This window comes from Armigeres subalbatus, chromosome 3, assembly GCF_024139115.2.
Source record: "Armigeres subalbatus isolate Guangzhou_Male chromosome 3, GZ_Asu_2, whole genome shotgun sequence".
NCBI classification, from domain to species: Eukaryota; Metazoa; Arthropoda; class Insecta; order Diptera; family Culicidae; genus Armigeres; species Armigeres subalbatus.
Window position 1 is genome coordinate 332,696,284 of NC_085141.1, and position 13,477 is coordinate 332,709,760.

Consider the following 13,477-nt stretch of genomic DNA (forward strand, 5'->3'; position numbering starts at 1 on the left):
ATTAAGCTACCTTAGTGGTAATGTGATAAAGACGATTCAATCACCTAAGGCAATTGCGGATTATTCACACTCATCCATATTATTTTTTGGGCATGTACATGTGCATGTGCTTTTTGCTGTAGTCTATAGTATCGAAGTATGATTGTTTACTAGGCGATGAATGATTGCTACAACGACTCAAATTGATGGCGTATGGCTATGCGTTTAAGTGTAGTAGCGCTCGACTTTGTCTCGCACACTGAAAGGACAATATGTGACGGATCGCCGTAAGGTTCCCACCGGTAGGCAGTGAAAATGTTTACAGATTTCATAAATATTCTATCTATCTCAAATTAAAAAAAAACTCAAAGGTGCAGCCCAATCGGGTTGTACGCAAAGGTGACGTAGGACTACGTAGCTATTCGAAAATGATACTATTTGCCATAATAATTTGTCTCGTTTTATTAACATTGAGCAAACTGCTCGGAGGCCAACTCAATCAAGAAGTCGATTAGTTGCTCCCAGTTGGATGGACTTTGAGTCTCTAACCGTGGAATTAACATGACTCATCGGCCGCTAAAGCCACTCGACTGGCTTCCAGTCGGGGACATCACAATCCTTACTTTGCCACGTACGCTTACATCGCGAGCGAAAACCAAACGTTGCTAATAAAAATATTTCCGTTTGGTTTCACGCCACTGCTTATTTCTCCTTTATTTCGTAAATTTTTGAGGATGATGTCCTCCAAAAGGCCTTTATACAAAAGGTTGATCCGACAATCCGATATGAACTTTCTTCAAAGTGCAAAACTCAATCGTAACTAGCAAACTTGATAGCGCATCGGAGGAGATGATGCAGTAAATTTGAATGGATGGAATCACTAACAGCAACCAAGCTACCACGCCAAACCCGATCCCACAGAAACAATTCATTTTCGCAATAACCTCTTTCTTATCATAAAATGTTGGTCCTAAGAAGAACCATTTTCATTTCCCAATGCGACTTTCTAATAACTAACTGCATCCAAACGCTTGCCGGCACCTTACGTTGAAACTGTCCGACCGCCACCTGATGATTTTTCGCTCAGCCTCTAAAATTTGAAATAAATTTTCCGCATTGCCACACTGCCACCCACTTCGTGCTGCTGTGTCCGCTTCGCAGCATCGAATGTCGAACCGCCTTCTGTAGAATTCCGATCAAAATGGCTCGCGCGCGCCGAACAGCAGCTTTCTTGTATTAAATAAATTAAACCCGTAAGCCCCGCCTCTTTGTGATCTGATATGAGTGTTAATGTAATGTGCACTCATAACGATTAATGAAGGGGCGGGGCTAACGGAATTACCTCATTAGATATAAGAAAGTTGCTTTTCCGGCGCGCGCGAGCCATTTCGATCGGGATTCCGCAGACAACGGACCGTTCGGAGAATTATGAATTCTAAGTATCCAATGAAACTTTCTCGAAAGATCCTGAATTTGGTTATGAGATCAATCGTAAATAGCGAATTTGATAGCGCGTCGGAGGGAGATGATGTAGTGAATTTTAATGAATGGGATCACTAACAGCAACCAAGCTACCACGCCAAACCAAATGCCACCGAAACAGTCCATTTTCGCAATTACCTCTTCCTTTTCGTAAAATGTTGGTCCTGAGAAGAACCGATTTTCTTTTCCCAATTCCCATTCCAATCACTAACTGCATCCAATCGCTTGTGTAAATTTGCAGCATTGCCACACTGCCACCCACTTCGTGCTGCTGTGTCCGCTTCGCTGCATCGGATGTCGAACCGCCTTCTGTGGAATCTCGATCAAAATGGCTCGCGCGCATCGAACAGCAGCTTTCTTGTATTTAATAAATTAAACCCGTAAGCCCCGCCCTTTGTGAGCTGATATAGTGTAAATATAATGTGCACTCATAACGATTAATGAAGGGCGGGGCTAATGGGATTACTTCATTAGATATAAGAAAGCGGCTTTTCCGCGCGCGAGCCAGTTCGATCGGGTTTCCTGAACAACGAACCGTTCGGAGAATTATGAATTCTAAGAATCCAATGAAACTTTCTCGAAAGATTCTGAATTTGGGTATGAGATCAATCGTAAATAGCGAATTTGATAGCGCGTCGGAGGAGATGATGTCTGTCCAAGCGACGTTCACTAATGGGTAGTTGCTGTAGGTAGATAGTTTTCATGGATTTTATACAAAAGAAAGTTGATCCGAAATAAACTTTCTTCAAAGTTCAAAACTCAATCGTAAATAGCTAATTTGATAGCGCGTCGGAGGGAGATGATGTAGTGAATTTTGATGGATGGGATCACTAACAGCAACCAAACTACCACGCCAAACCCGATGCCACCGAAACAGTCCATTTTCGCAATTAACTCTTTCTTCTAATAAAATGTTGGTATTGAGAAGAACCAATTTTTTATTCCCAATGTTCCTTTCCAACTAACTGACACCACAATTTGTAATAAATTTTGATAATTTGGTGCGGGATCGCCACAGTGCTATTTTTATGGTCAACCTTTTCTTCATATGAAATTCTGGTTCGTTGAGGTTGAATGATCTGCAGCAACACATCGAGCACCACCACCAATGCGATGGATTTTCTTTGAAATTGTTATTAGCGCCTCCATGATGCTGTGTCCGCTCCGCTACAATCGCTTTGATGCGTCTGCTATGCGTGAAATCTTGTTCAAACTGAGGATTAGATCCAAACCCGCAAGTGATTGATTTTTGATGTCTGTGCTAGTGATGCATGTACGTGATTGGTTAGTTTACCTATTTCTAAACTTTTTATCAATTATCGATAATAAATAGTTGAAAATCAGTATTTTCAAATAAATACAAAGAAGCGTTGACTCATCCTTGATCAAATGGTCCAAAAAAATTGAAAATCCATCGAGAAACGGCTTAGATATTAAAGTTTAAAGTCTATCATATTTTCGTGACGGTCCCCGATTTTCGCAATCGTAAAGTGTACCCCAATATAGAAAACACAGACGTAGTCCTACGTCAAAAAGGCAACATTCCTCCAGGGATTCCACTTGAACATTCCAAGCATATCGAAGGGAACCTCCAGAGATTCTGAAGGTAATTTGAACGGGAATGTTCCAGTAAATCTGACGGAAATGTTTCAGGGATTCCAATGAGAATCTTTTAGAGATTACGAATGGAATCCTCCAGGAATTACGACGAGAATATTTCTGGAGTTCCAACGGGAATGTTCCAGAGATTCCGTCAGAAATCCTCCAGGAATTCCAACGTGAATGTTCAGGGATTTCGTAGGAAATTTTCTAGGGATGTGAAAGCAAATCGTCGAAGAAGACCGAATTTATCGTCGAGGGACTCCGTATCAATCCTTCAGAGATTCCGTAAAGAATTCTCCAGTGATTCCAAAGGGAATCATTCAGGTATATTCAGGCCAATCGTTGAATAATTACGAAGCAAATCGTCGAATGATTCCAAAGCAATTCATCGAGGGATTCCAAAGTAAATCGTCGAAGGAGCCCGAAATTAATCTTCCAGAAATTTCGAAGCCAACCGTCGATGTATTCCGAAGCAATTCATCGAGAGATTCCGAAGCAAATCGTCAGAGGGATTCCTGTCCTAGATGGATTCCGGAGCAAATCATTCAGGGATTGCGAGGCAAAACGTCGAGATACTTCGAAACAAATATTCAAGATATTCTTAAGAAAATCATCGAAGTATTCTGAAACAATTTGTCAAGGAATTCTGAAGTGAATCTCCGAACGATTTTGAAACAAATCTTTGAACGACTCCAGAGGAATTTCAAAGCAAATTAATGAGAGATTCTGAATCAAATGCTCCATGGATTATGAAGGGTATCTCCCACAGATTCCCAAGGGTATTCCTTAACGATACCGAAAGGATCCAGTGTGAATTCTTCTGGATTCCGGTTGGGATATTTCGATTATTCTGAAAGGAATTGTTTAGAGATTCCAATGAGAATTCTCCTCAGATGCTGATGGGATCTGTGGGGATTATCATGCTGCGAGGCAAGCGGAAGTCTGATGGAAAACTGTCACTCCACTCCGTGATGGACATTTTTGGACCAAATGACTTTTTCTGTCAAAAGACCATTTCTACCAAACGGCATTTTCGGCCAAGTGATCTAGTCCATCAAATGACTTTTTTGGTCAAACAACCATTTGGGCCAAATGACATTTTCAGCTAAATAAGCTGTTAGGGCAAACAACTTTTTCAGTTAAATTACTAATTCGGTCTAATGAGCCTTTCGGCTGTTTGTCGCTTACCGCCAAATGTTATTTTCAGTCAAACCATTTTCACCTAATACCGTTTCGGATAAACGTTTAATTCGGCCTATTGGAATTTGGCTAGATGACTTTTGGTCTTACCTGTTATTCTTGACTTTCGGTCAAACGACAGGTAGGGCCTTTTGGTCGATAGACAAAGGCTGAAAGGTATTAGGCCGAACAAACCATTAGGCCAAAACCCATCTGATCGACAAATTATGTTTAGCTGAAATGGCCATTTGGCCGCAAAAGTTTGATCAAAAAGTTGTTTGGCCGCAATGGTCGTTTGTCAGAGAGGTCATTTGGTCGAAAATGTTATTTGGCCAAACGAGTGGATATTTTTGACCATATTACCCGTCCAGTTACCAACATTTGGCCGTAAAATCAAATTACATTTTCGACCAAATTGCCCTTTCTGTCAAACAACCATTACGGTCGAACGACATTTTCGGCCTTATAACCTATTCGCCCAACGGTCATTTCAACCAAACGACGTGTTAGAGAAAAATGAGCTAAATCACCAATTCGGCCTTATGTAGCTTTGGCCAAATGCGATTTATGGCCAAACTGTTTTCCATTGTATAACCGTTTTGCCCAACTTTCATTTCGGTAAAATACAATTCGGCTTGATAATTTTCAACTTAACGTATTATTCGGCCAAACGGCTTTTGCCTAATGATTTTCGGACAAACGACCCTTCCGCTTTTTAAATAATTTCCCATTGAATTTCCTAAGATTTTTTTATGGATTCAAAGAATTCCCTGTAGAAATACAGAAAAAATCCTTCAAGAAATTGATTTATTTTGTTGAATTACCGAACGGTTTCCCGTAATTTTTTCTTAAATCTCTTAAAGTTCTGAATAATTTTGGTTAAAATTTCGCAAAAAAATCAACGTGGAAAATTAAAAAAAAATCTATGCAAATTCCAATAAATTTCTTATGAAAATTTCTAACAATTTGCCGTTGAAATTCAATTTTTATGTTGATGTCCTCATTTTGAGCAATCTTCTACGGAAAATTTGAAGAATTTTCTGTGAAAATTCAAATAATCCTCAACAGAAACTTTCCGTGGACTTTCCGAACATTTTCCTGTAGAAACTTGAAACAATTTTTCTTAGAAATTCTTAAGTACTTCTATGAAATTTCCAAATAGCTCTCATAACTTAATAGTAGTTGTCTTGTAAAATCCGAAAATAATTTTCAAATGAATATTTTGGAGAAGCTCAGAGATTTTTCGGGAGAAGTTTATCAGATTTTCCGTAGTAGCGGGCTTGGTAGTCATATGGCTACTGCTTCTGCCTCATACGCAGGAGGTCTTGGGTTCAATCCCAGGTCCGTTCCATTCTCCTACTTTGTATCTTTCTCTATATTTCTCATGTTCTAGCAATCGCTAAAACTGGAAATGGACTTCCATACCGTTTCCATTACTATTCCTATACATTCAACTTCTGTATTCTAGCAGCAATCTGCTTTAATTGGAAATGAACTATAAAGCTTGTTTCCTACATTCAATTAGAAATTCTTCTATCACATTGGTAGCTCGTTAACCAAGACGGACCTCTGCATCTCGAACCTAACCCAAAAATTCCAACAAATCCCGCATGAACTCGTGGCAAGTGCAGAGGTATATTCGGCCTGCAGTGGGCGAGTGATTGCATCATCATTTCCTCCCTCTTCCCTACATTGACTTGCATTCTGACGTGGCAGGCACCAGTATGACCTACGAGCAGTCAATCAAACTCAAGCTCAAGAAGTTTATCAGATTTTCCGTAGAAATTCAAAAGGATCTTCTGTTGAAGTCTTGAAAACATCCTGAAAAAATGCAGAAAAAAATCTTCAAGAAACGAACGTAAAAAATCTCCACGCTGATTCACGCCGCCGCCGCCGCTGGCTAAAATGGCTTTCGGCGTGACGCCGAAAACGCCGCCGCCGCCGACCAAAATTCTGGCAAACGCCGCCGCCGCCAATTTTCGGACCGGCGCACACCTCTAGATGGGAATGATATTTTTGGGGTTCCTGACCCACTTGGATTCAATCCGGCCACATCGGTCACAATCCGGGGACCAACGGAATGGCCATTTTCTAAATTGATTCAAAATAGGTCGTGCGACACCTCAAACTTCATGATTTTACAAAGCAATGATGAGAATGATATTTTTAGGGTTCCTGGCCCACTCGGATCCATTCCGGCCACAATCCGGAGGACCTACGGAATGGCCATTTTCTAAATTGATTCAAAATAGGTCGTGCGACACCTCAAACTTCATGATTTCTTAAAGCAATGATGAGAATGATATTTTTAGGGTTCCTGGCCCACTCGGATTCAATCCGACCACATCGGTCACAATCCAGAGACCCAGGAATTCCACCGAAAATTTATACAGAAATTATACCGTAAATGAAATCAACAATGGAATTTTCGGAGGAATTCCTAGATTAATTCCCAAAGAAATCCTGAAAGAATTCCGGTGGAAACTTCAAGATTTCTACTGGGACATCCTTCAGGAGTTTTTCTGAAAATTCCTCCTGGAGTTCCTCCGGGAATTTCACCGGCAGTTCCTCAAAGAGTTCCTGCAGGATTTTCTGCTAGAATTATTTTGGTAGTTCTATCGGCAGATCCTACGGGGGTTCCTCTTCCGGGAATTTCTCCAGAATTTCCTCCGGGAATTCATTCAAGCTTTCTTTCTGGAATTCATTTAGGCTTCTCCAGGAATTTATATAGAAAATCCTCCAGAAGCTCCACAGAGAATTTCTCTGGGAGCTCCTGAAGGTAATCTCCAGGAGGTCCTCCGATGATGATGATGATGATGATCCAGCTCATCTACATGCCCCTAGAAAGGTTTCAGCTGGACGAGATTTGTGTATAAAATGAATTATCCAAGAATTTTTTCGAGCATTCTTCTGGTAGTTTCACTGGCAGTTCCTCCGGGGGTTCATTTGAAAATTCTCCCGGGAGTTTTTTTTCAGAAATTCCTTTGGAAGTTATTTCAAGAATTCCTCCGGGAGTTCCACCAGTAGCTCTTCCAGGAAATCATGCAGGCTTTTTTCAGTAAATCATTTAGTCCTTCTTCAGATATTTAGCTGAAAATTCCTCCCAAAGTTCTTCCAATAGTTTCTCTGGGAGTCCCTCTAGGAATTCTGCTAGGAGGAATTTCCGGAGAAATTATCAGAGAATTTTTCGGAGGAACTTCCGGTGGAACTTCTGGAGGAATTTCTTAAAGAACTACAGGAAGAATTTCTAGTGTAACTCTCGTAAAAACTCTTGAATGAACTCCCAAATGAACTTCCGCAAAATTCTAGGAGGAACTCCTGGAAGAGTTCTCAAAAGATCTCCCAGAGCTACTCCCAGAGAAATTATCCGATGAACTTCTGGAGGATTTTGAAGATAAATTCTAAAAAAAAGCCTTAATGAATTCCCGAAGGAGCTACTGCTGGAACTCCCGGGTAAATTTTCAGAGGAACAGTCGTTGGAATACCCGGAGTTGAATTTCTAGAGGAACTTCCGAAATCCCATTTCCCGTGAAATTCCTGCCATATATCCTCCTGGATTTCCCTGTGAAGTTCTTGGAAGGATTTCCGGAGGAACTCTTGGAAAAACTTCTGGAGGAGGTCCCATAACCACTTCCGGAAGAATTCTCACAAGGAAGTCCTGAACTAATTCTTGGAGAAGTTCATGAAGGAATTTCTGGATAAATATCTGAAGGAATTCCCGGAAAAATACCAGGAGAAATTATTGCAGAAATTCCCAGATGAAATGCTGAATAAATTACCGGAGATCGTTCTGAAGAAATTCTTGGAAGAACACTTGAAAGATATCTTAGAGGAACTCTCAAATTAATATTCGAATGAAATTCTGGAGTGAAGTCCGGAAAGCATTCCAGGACAATTCCGCGGAAAAATTTCGGGAGAAATTCCTGAAGGAATTCCTGGAGAAGTACCTGAAGCAATTCTCGGGAAAATACCTGGAAGAATTTCCGAGGAAATATATGAACGAATTCCTGGATAAATTACTAAAGAAATTTTTAGATGAATTCTTGAAGGATATTCTGAAGTAATAGCGGAAAGAATTCCAGAATGAAATCCTAGATGATTTTAGTATTAAATTTATGGAGGTATTACCGGAAAAACTCCTGAAAGTTATCCTGGGGGAATTAAAGGAAGAGTTCCTGGAGAAGTGGTACAATTTTCAATAAGTCCGTCCACCTATTTGGCTTCGCCGACAACATAGATATTATGGCACGTAACTTTGAGAAGATGGAGGAAGCCTACATCAGACTGAAGAGGGAAGCTAAGCGGATCGGACTAGCCATCAACACGTCGAAGACGAAGTACATGATAGGAAGAGGTTCAAGAGAAGACAATGTGAGCCACCCACCGCGAGTTGGCATCGGTGGTGACGAAATCGAGGTGGTAGAAGAATTTGTGTACTTGGGCTCACTGGTGACTGCCGAAAATGATACCAGCAGAGAAATTCGGAGACGTATATTGGCTGTAAATCGTGCATACTTTGGACTCCGCAAGACGCTCCGATCGAATAGAGTTCGCCGCCGTACCAAACTGACAATTTACAAAACGCTCATAAGACCGGTAGTCCTCTACGGACACGAACCTGGATGATGCTCGTGCAGGACCAACGTGCACTCGGAGTTTTCGAAAGGAAAGTGCTGCGTACCATCTGTAGCGACCCTAAACGCCATGCAATAATCATCATTTTTCTTCTATTATTAAAGTATGTCATATAAACGAACAAAAGGAAAGATTGGACAGGTTGGAACCTGTCCATTTATGTTTATCAAATAGCAACCGCTGTTGAAAATAAACAACGGATATTTAAGTATAAGCAAAACTTGGCGAATAAGCTGGCCTAGAAATAGTAGCTGACTCAATTGTTAAATAATTGTTTATTTAGAGAGTACGAATGCTCTCGGAGCAGAATGTCGCATGAGAGTAAATGTAGGTAGCATGTAACATTCTGCAACATTATTGAAAATGAGAGAAAAATTGTAAACAATAGCCAGTAGTTATAAATAACGTTTTTGTAAATAAAGAAGAGAGTCGGATTTTGGACTTGGAGTTAGCAAGTCACATCAGAATTTTTCGTGTGTTTTATTTTTCAAATTGTGATGACTGTTTTCCCGAAAACTAACCGCTCGGGCTCGTGCAATTGGTGACAGCGGTAACCGCTAGAATTTGGCAATGGAAACGCCGTTTCGAACTGTGTAGTAGTTATAAAAAATCGAGAAGATGGTTGAATTTCAAAGTGAAAAAGTTCAAAAGACACTTAGTGAAATGAAATTCACATCCAAAATGTGTAAAAAGTGAAGAAAACTATGATTGTGCACATCAGAATAAAAACTTTAAATGTGCGAAAAAGGACAAAAAAATCAGCCATAATGAACAAAAAACTCGGACAAATTAATTAAATTCCCTGGAGCATCGGAGCAAAAAAAAAAATGTGGTATAGGTGAGTACATGAATTTCTGGCTTTTCGAAGCATTTACATGTAATAATAAAACATTTTTATTTATAAATACCATAATACAAGTATCCTCAACAAATTATTTACTACTAAATACTCACACTCAATATATGCCAAGCCCAGAGTATCCGATTAAAAGTTGGTATTAAGTCCAGGACTAAAATTGAAAGGTGAAATTATTTACACGATACAGAGGTGTTATACTCACCTATCACCGATACTTGGTTACCGCACAACAGGAAACACTGCGGTAAAGCACTAGAATTTGTCCACGATTAAACGGTCTCTGTTCGTTTTCGCATAACTCGAAGACGTCTTGATGGATTTTCCGGTGAAAACTAAAATTAAGATACCCATGGCATTCACATATGTTCACCTACAATAAATTAATTATCACTATATACTTACCTTCCACGACGATGTTCTACACTGGACACTGGATGACACACTTTTTTCGGTAACTCTCTCGGCACTTTTTTCAATACGACCCGCGAACGAACTGAACGAACGACCTGCGAACGGACTGAGAACATTTTGATGCGTCGGCAATTAGTCGTCCAAACCGCGGACGAGCAGATAGGCGCACGGTAATGGGCGCGTTTCCAGTGCAATGCATTGGATATGATTACACGTCTACGTACGGGAGCTTTTGATTTGAATGAAATAATGTATGCAACAGCAGTACAGTAATTGCCAGCAATATGCGTTCACAGGATATGTGTTCTTACAATCAAGTTTATTCAATTTAACACCTCAATGTCACAATTAATTGATTCTTGATTAAATACATTGGTGAAAGTTTGGTACAAAACGGAAGGTAAAATGGAGTTTTCACAAATAACAGCACTCCAATGTATACCCGTATATGATGGAAATCCAGAAGAGCTGGAACCATTCATTTTACAATTGGAATTATTTGCATCTCAGTTAGAAGGACACGATCAAACTCCGCTATTGAATGTTATATGGATGAAATTGAAAGGTAAGGCTCTTCGAAGAATTTCGAATTTAATTGCCCCTACTTGGACAGAAGTGAAAGCTAATTTACAACGAGAATTTAAGTTTCAGAAAAGCATTAGTGCTCTCATGAAAGATATTGAAACACTTTTACAGAAACCAAACGAATCGTTTTGATGAATATAAAGCGAGAGGAGAAGAATTGTATAAATGGATAGAAAATGAAGGGCCGTTTGGGTTATCATCTTTGCGAAAACACTTCTTAGGGGACTTCGAAACAAGGATATAGCCCATGCAGGAATATTCCAAAGAGAAAATCATTTCCAGAGTTACTTATCTGGTTAAAAATGAGTGGGACGATAGAAATGAAATTGAAGAGATCAACGTAAGAGTGGAAATATTGAACAAGGCTATGGAAGACAATCTCAATCAAATCTCTAACGAGGGACATAGAAAAAACTTGAATGGTGAAGAATGTCAAAATGATTTTTCACACGCAGATGTTCAAAGGACTACATCTAACACGAAACAAAAAAACTGATCAATGGGGGCTTCGAATATTGCGTCCGAACACCCCGACAAATAGATAATAAACCAATAAGACGCTATAACACTAATATTGCTAAATATAATAATGTGGATAATAATAACAATAAATTTAAGGTTTATAGGGAAAATTACAATAATTCACATTCAAATAAGATGGAAGAAAACTCCTCTACAAGTATGCACAAGCTTAATATTTGTATTCCGGCACATGAAAGGGTGCCAATTATACGTACACGCGATAATCAATTTTATTGGCCCTCAAAGCAATGGGCTATCCCAATCGTAAAATGAAGTTTTGATAGATACTGGTGCTTGTTGTAACTTAATGAGATGGGACGTAGCTGCTAATATGGGGCAAACTGAAGTAAATTTGTCCGACAAATTGAATATGACTGGATTCAATTCAACGCAAACATTAACATTAGGATCAGTAGAAATAAATATGATAATGGAATTCGCAATATAAAATTAAATTCCATTTAATAAAAGAATTATGTGTACCGGGAATTATAGGAGCAGAATTTCTTAAGCAACATACATTATATATTGATCAGCAATTTGCGTATATCATTTTGCGCAAACCAGATATTATTGTGAACACTACTAAAAATAAATCAAAAAGGAGAATAAATGGCGTTAACTCATTAGCTGGAAAAATCAGTGAAGGAAACACAAGTAATCGGAATTACGTATTATTTAGTGACATGGCTTGTCAAACAGAGACAACAGATAACGAAGATTTTGCATTTAAAGAAGCTGAACATATTATTGACAAAAGATGTCGAACAAATAATCAAACTATTGATACAGATCATTTTCCTAAGGATACTTATATGAAACAACATACGGATTTAAATTGTAAAACCAACCAACTCGAAGATAATTATTCGCTTAAGGTTCAAGAAAACAAGGAATTAGACGAAATGAAAAATGAAGGTATTAGATACCCCATAAAATTTACCTACGATCATCGATTCTGTTTGGAACTTGCCACACTTGAAAATCCAAACGAATTAACAAAATATCTTTTAGACACTGGGGCTCAAATGAATATAATCAGCGCCAAAAGAGCAATCAGAGTAGGGGCAAAATCCATTAATACGAAAGATCAAATGACAGTTCAAGGAGTGACTAAAAATTCGATTTTATCAATAGGATCTATTTGGATACATTTGAAGATTGGAGAGAAAATATTTCCCACAAAATTTTATGTGGTTAAAAATCTAACCGTCCCAGCAATAATTGGAGCGAATTTTATCAAAAAACACGTTCATGCCATCGAAGATAATTTTAAAATTGGAATTTTCAAAACTAATGCAGAGGCTAAGAAGCCATATATGGAAAATAATCGAATACGATGGAACATAGTAGACTACGTCTTAAGGGATATTGAAGACCAAGACAGTTTAAAGAAACATGTTGATGAAGATGAAGAAGAACCAGAGGAACCAGGTCCAGATGATATATACACAGACGAAGAAGAATACTTTGCGAATACTATTGTGAATGACGACCTTGCCAAACTTAACAGAAAAATGGGAGAAGTTTTTACATCAGAGGCTATGGTAGATGAACCATCCGAGGAAATTTATGGCTTCGAAAATTTAGATCAAAAACTGGATTGCAGCCTTGTAGAAAACAACATTCATGAACAATTGCACGGAAATATTAGAACAAGTGAATTAATGAAATTACTAGAAATGAAACATTTGAAAACAGATGATTTTAATACAATGGCCCAAATTATGGTTAATTACCAAGATGTGTTTTTTCTCCAAGGAGATCACCTTACAGTAACAAATGCGGCTGTTCATGAGATCGAGACTACAACTAATGTTCCAATCAACAAACGACAATATCGATTCCCAGAGAAAACCAAAATTCAAATCAATAAAGAGATAGAGGAAATGGAGCGGCAAGGGATCATTAGACCGAGTAAAAGTCCATGGAATGCACCAGTCTTGTGTATTCCGAAGAAAGACTTGGATACAGACGGCAATAAGAAATATCGCATTGTAGTAGACTTCAGAGCTCTAAATCTTATCACAAAACCTTTTGTATACCCAATTCCAATAATTGACGAAATTTTAGATAGCCTTGGTGATAGCAAATACTTTTCAACAATCGATTTGAAATCAGGATTTTATCAGGTTGCTATTCATCCGAAAGACGCTCCAAAAACAGCTTTCTCTACCCCAACAGGACATTTCGAATTTACGAGAATGCCTATGGGACTCAGAA

At 38.9% G+C, this 13,477-nt stretch overlaps 1 long non-coding RNA gene across 1 annotated transcript; it reads right to left on the bottom strand.

Annotated features, from left to right (window-relative positions):
* Positions 1-9,747: 9,747 nt before the first annotated feature.
* LOC134221263 (uncharacterized) lies at positions 9,748-10,242 on the bottom strand. The gene is made up of 2 exons (XR_009982295.1): positions 10,139-10,242; positions 9,748-10,068 (listed from the first exon to the last, which is right to left on the bottom strand). It is a non-coding gene; the product is annotated as an uncharacterized LOC134221263 (long non-coding RNA).
* Between the last annotated feature and the right edge of the window lie 3,235 nt (positions 10,243-13,477).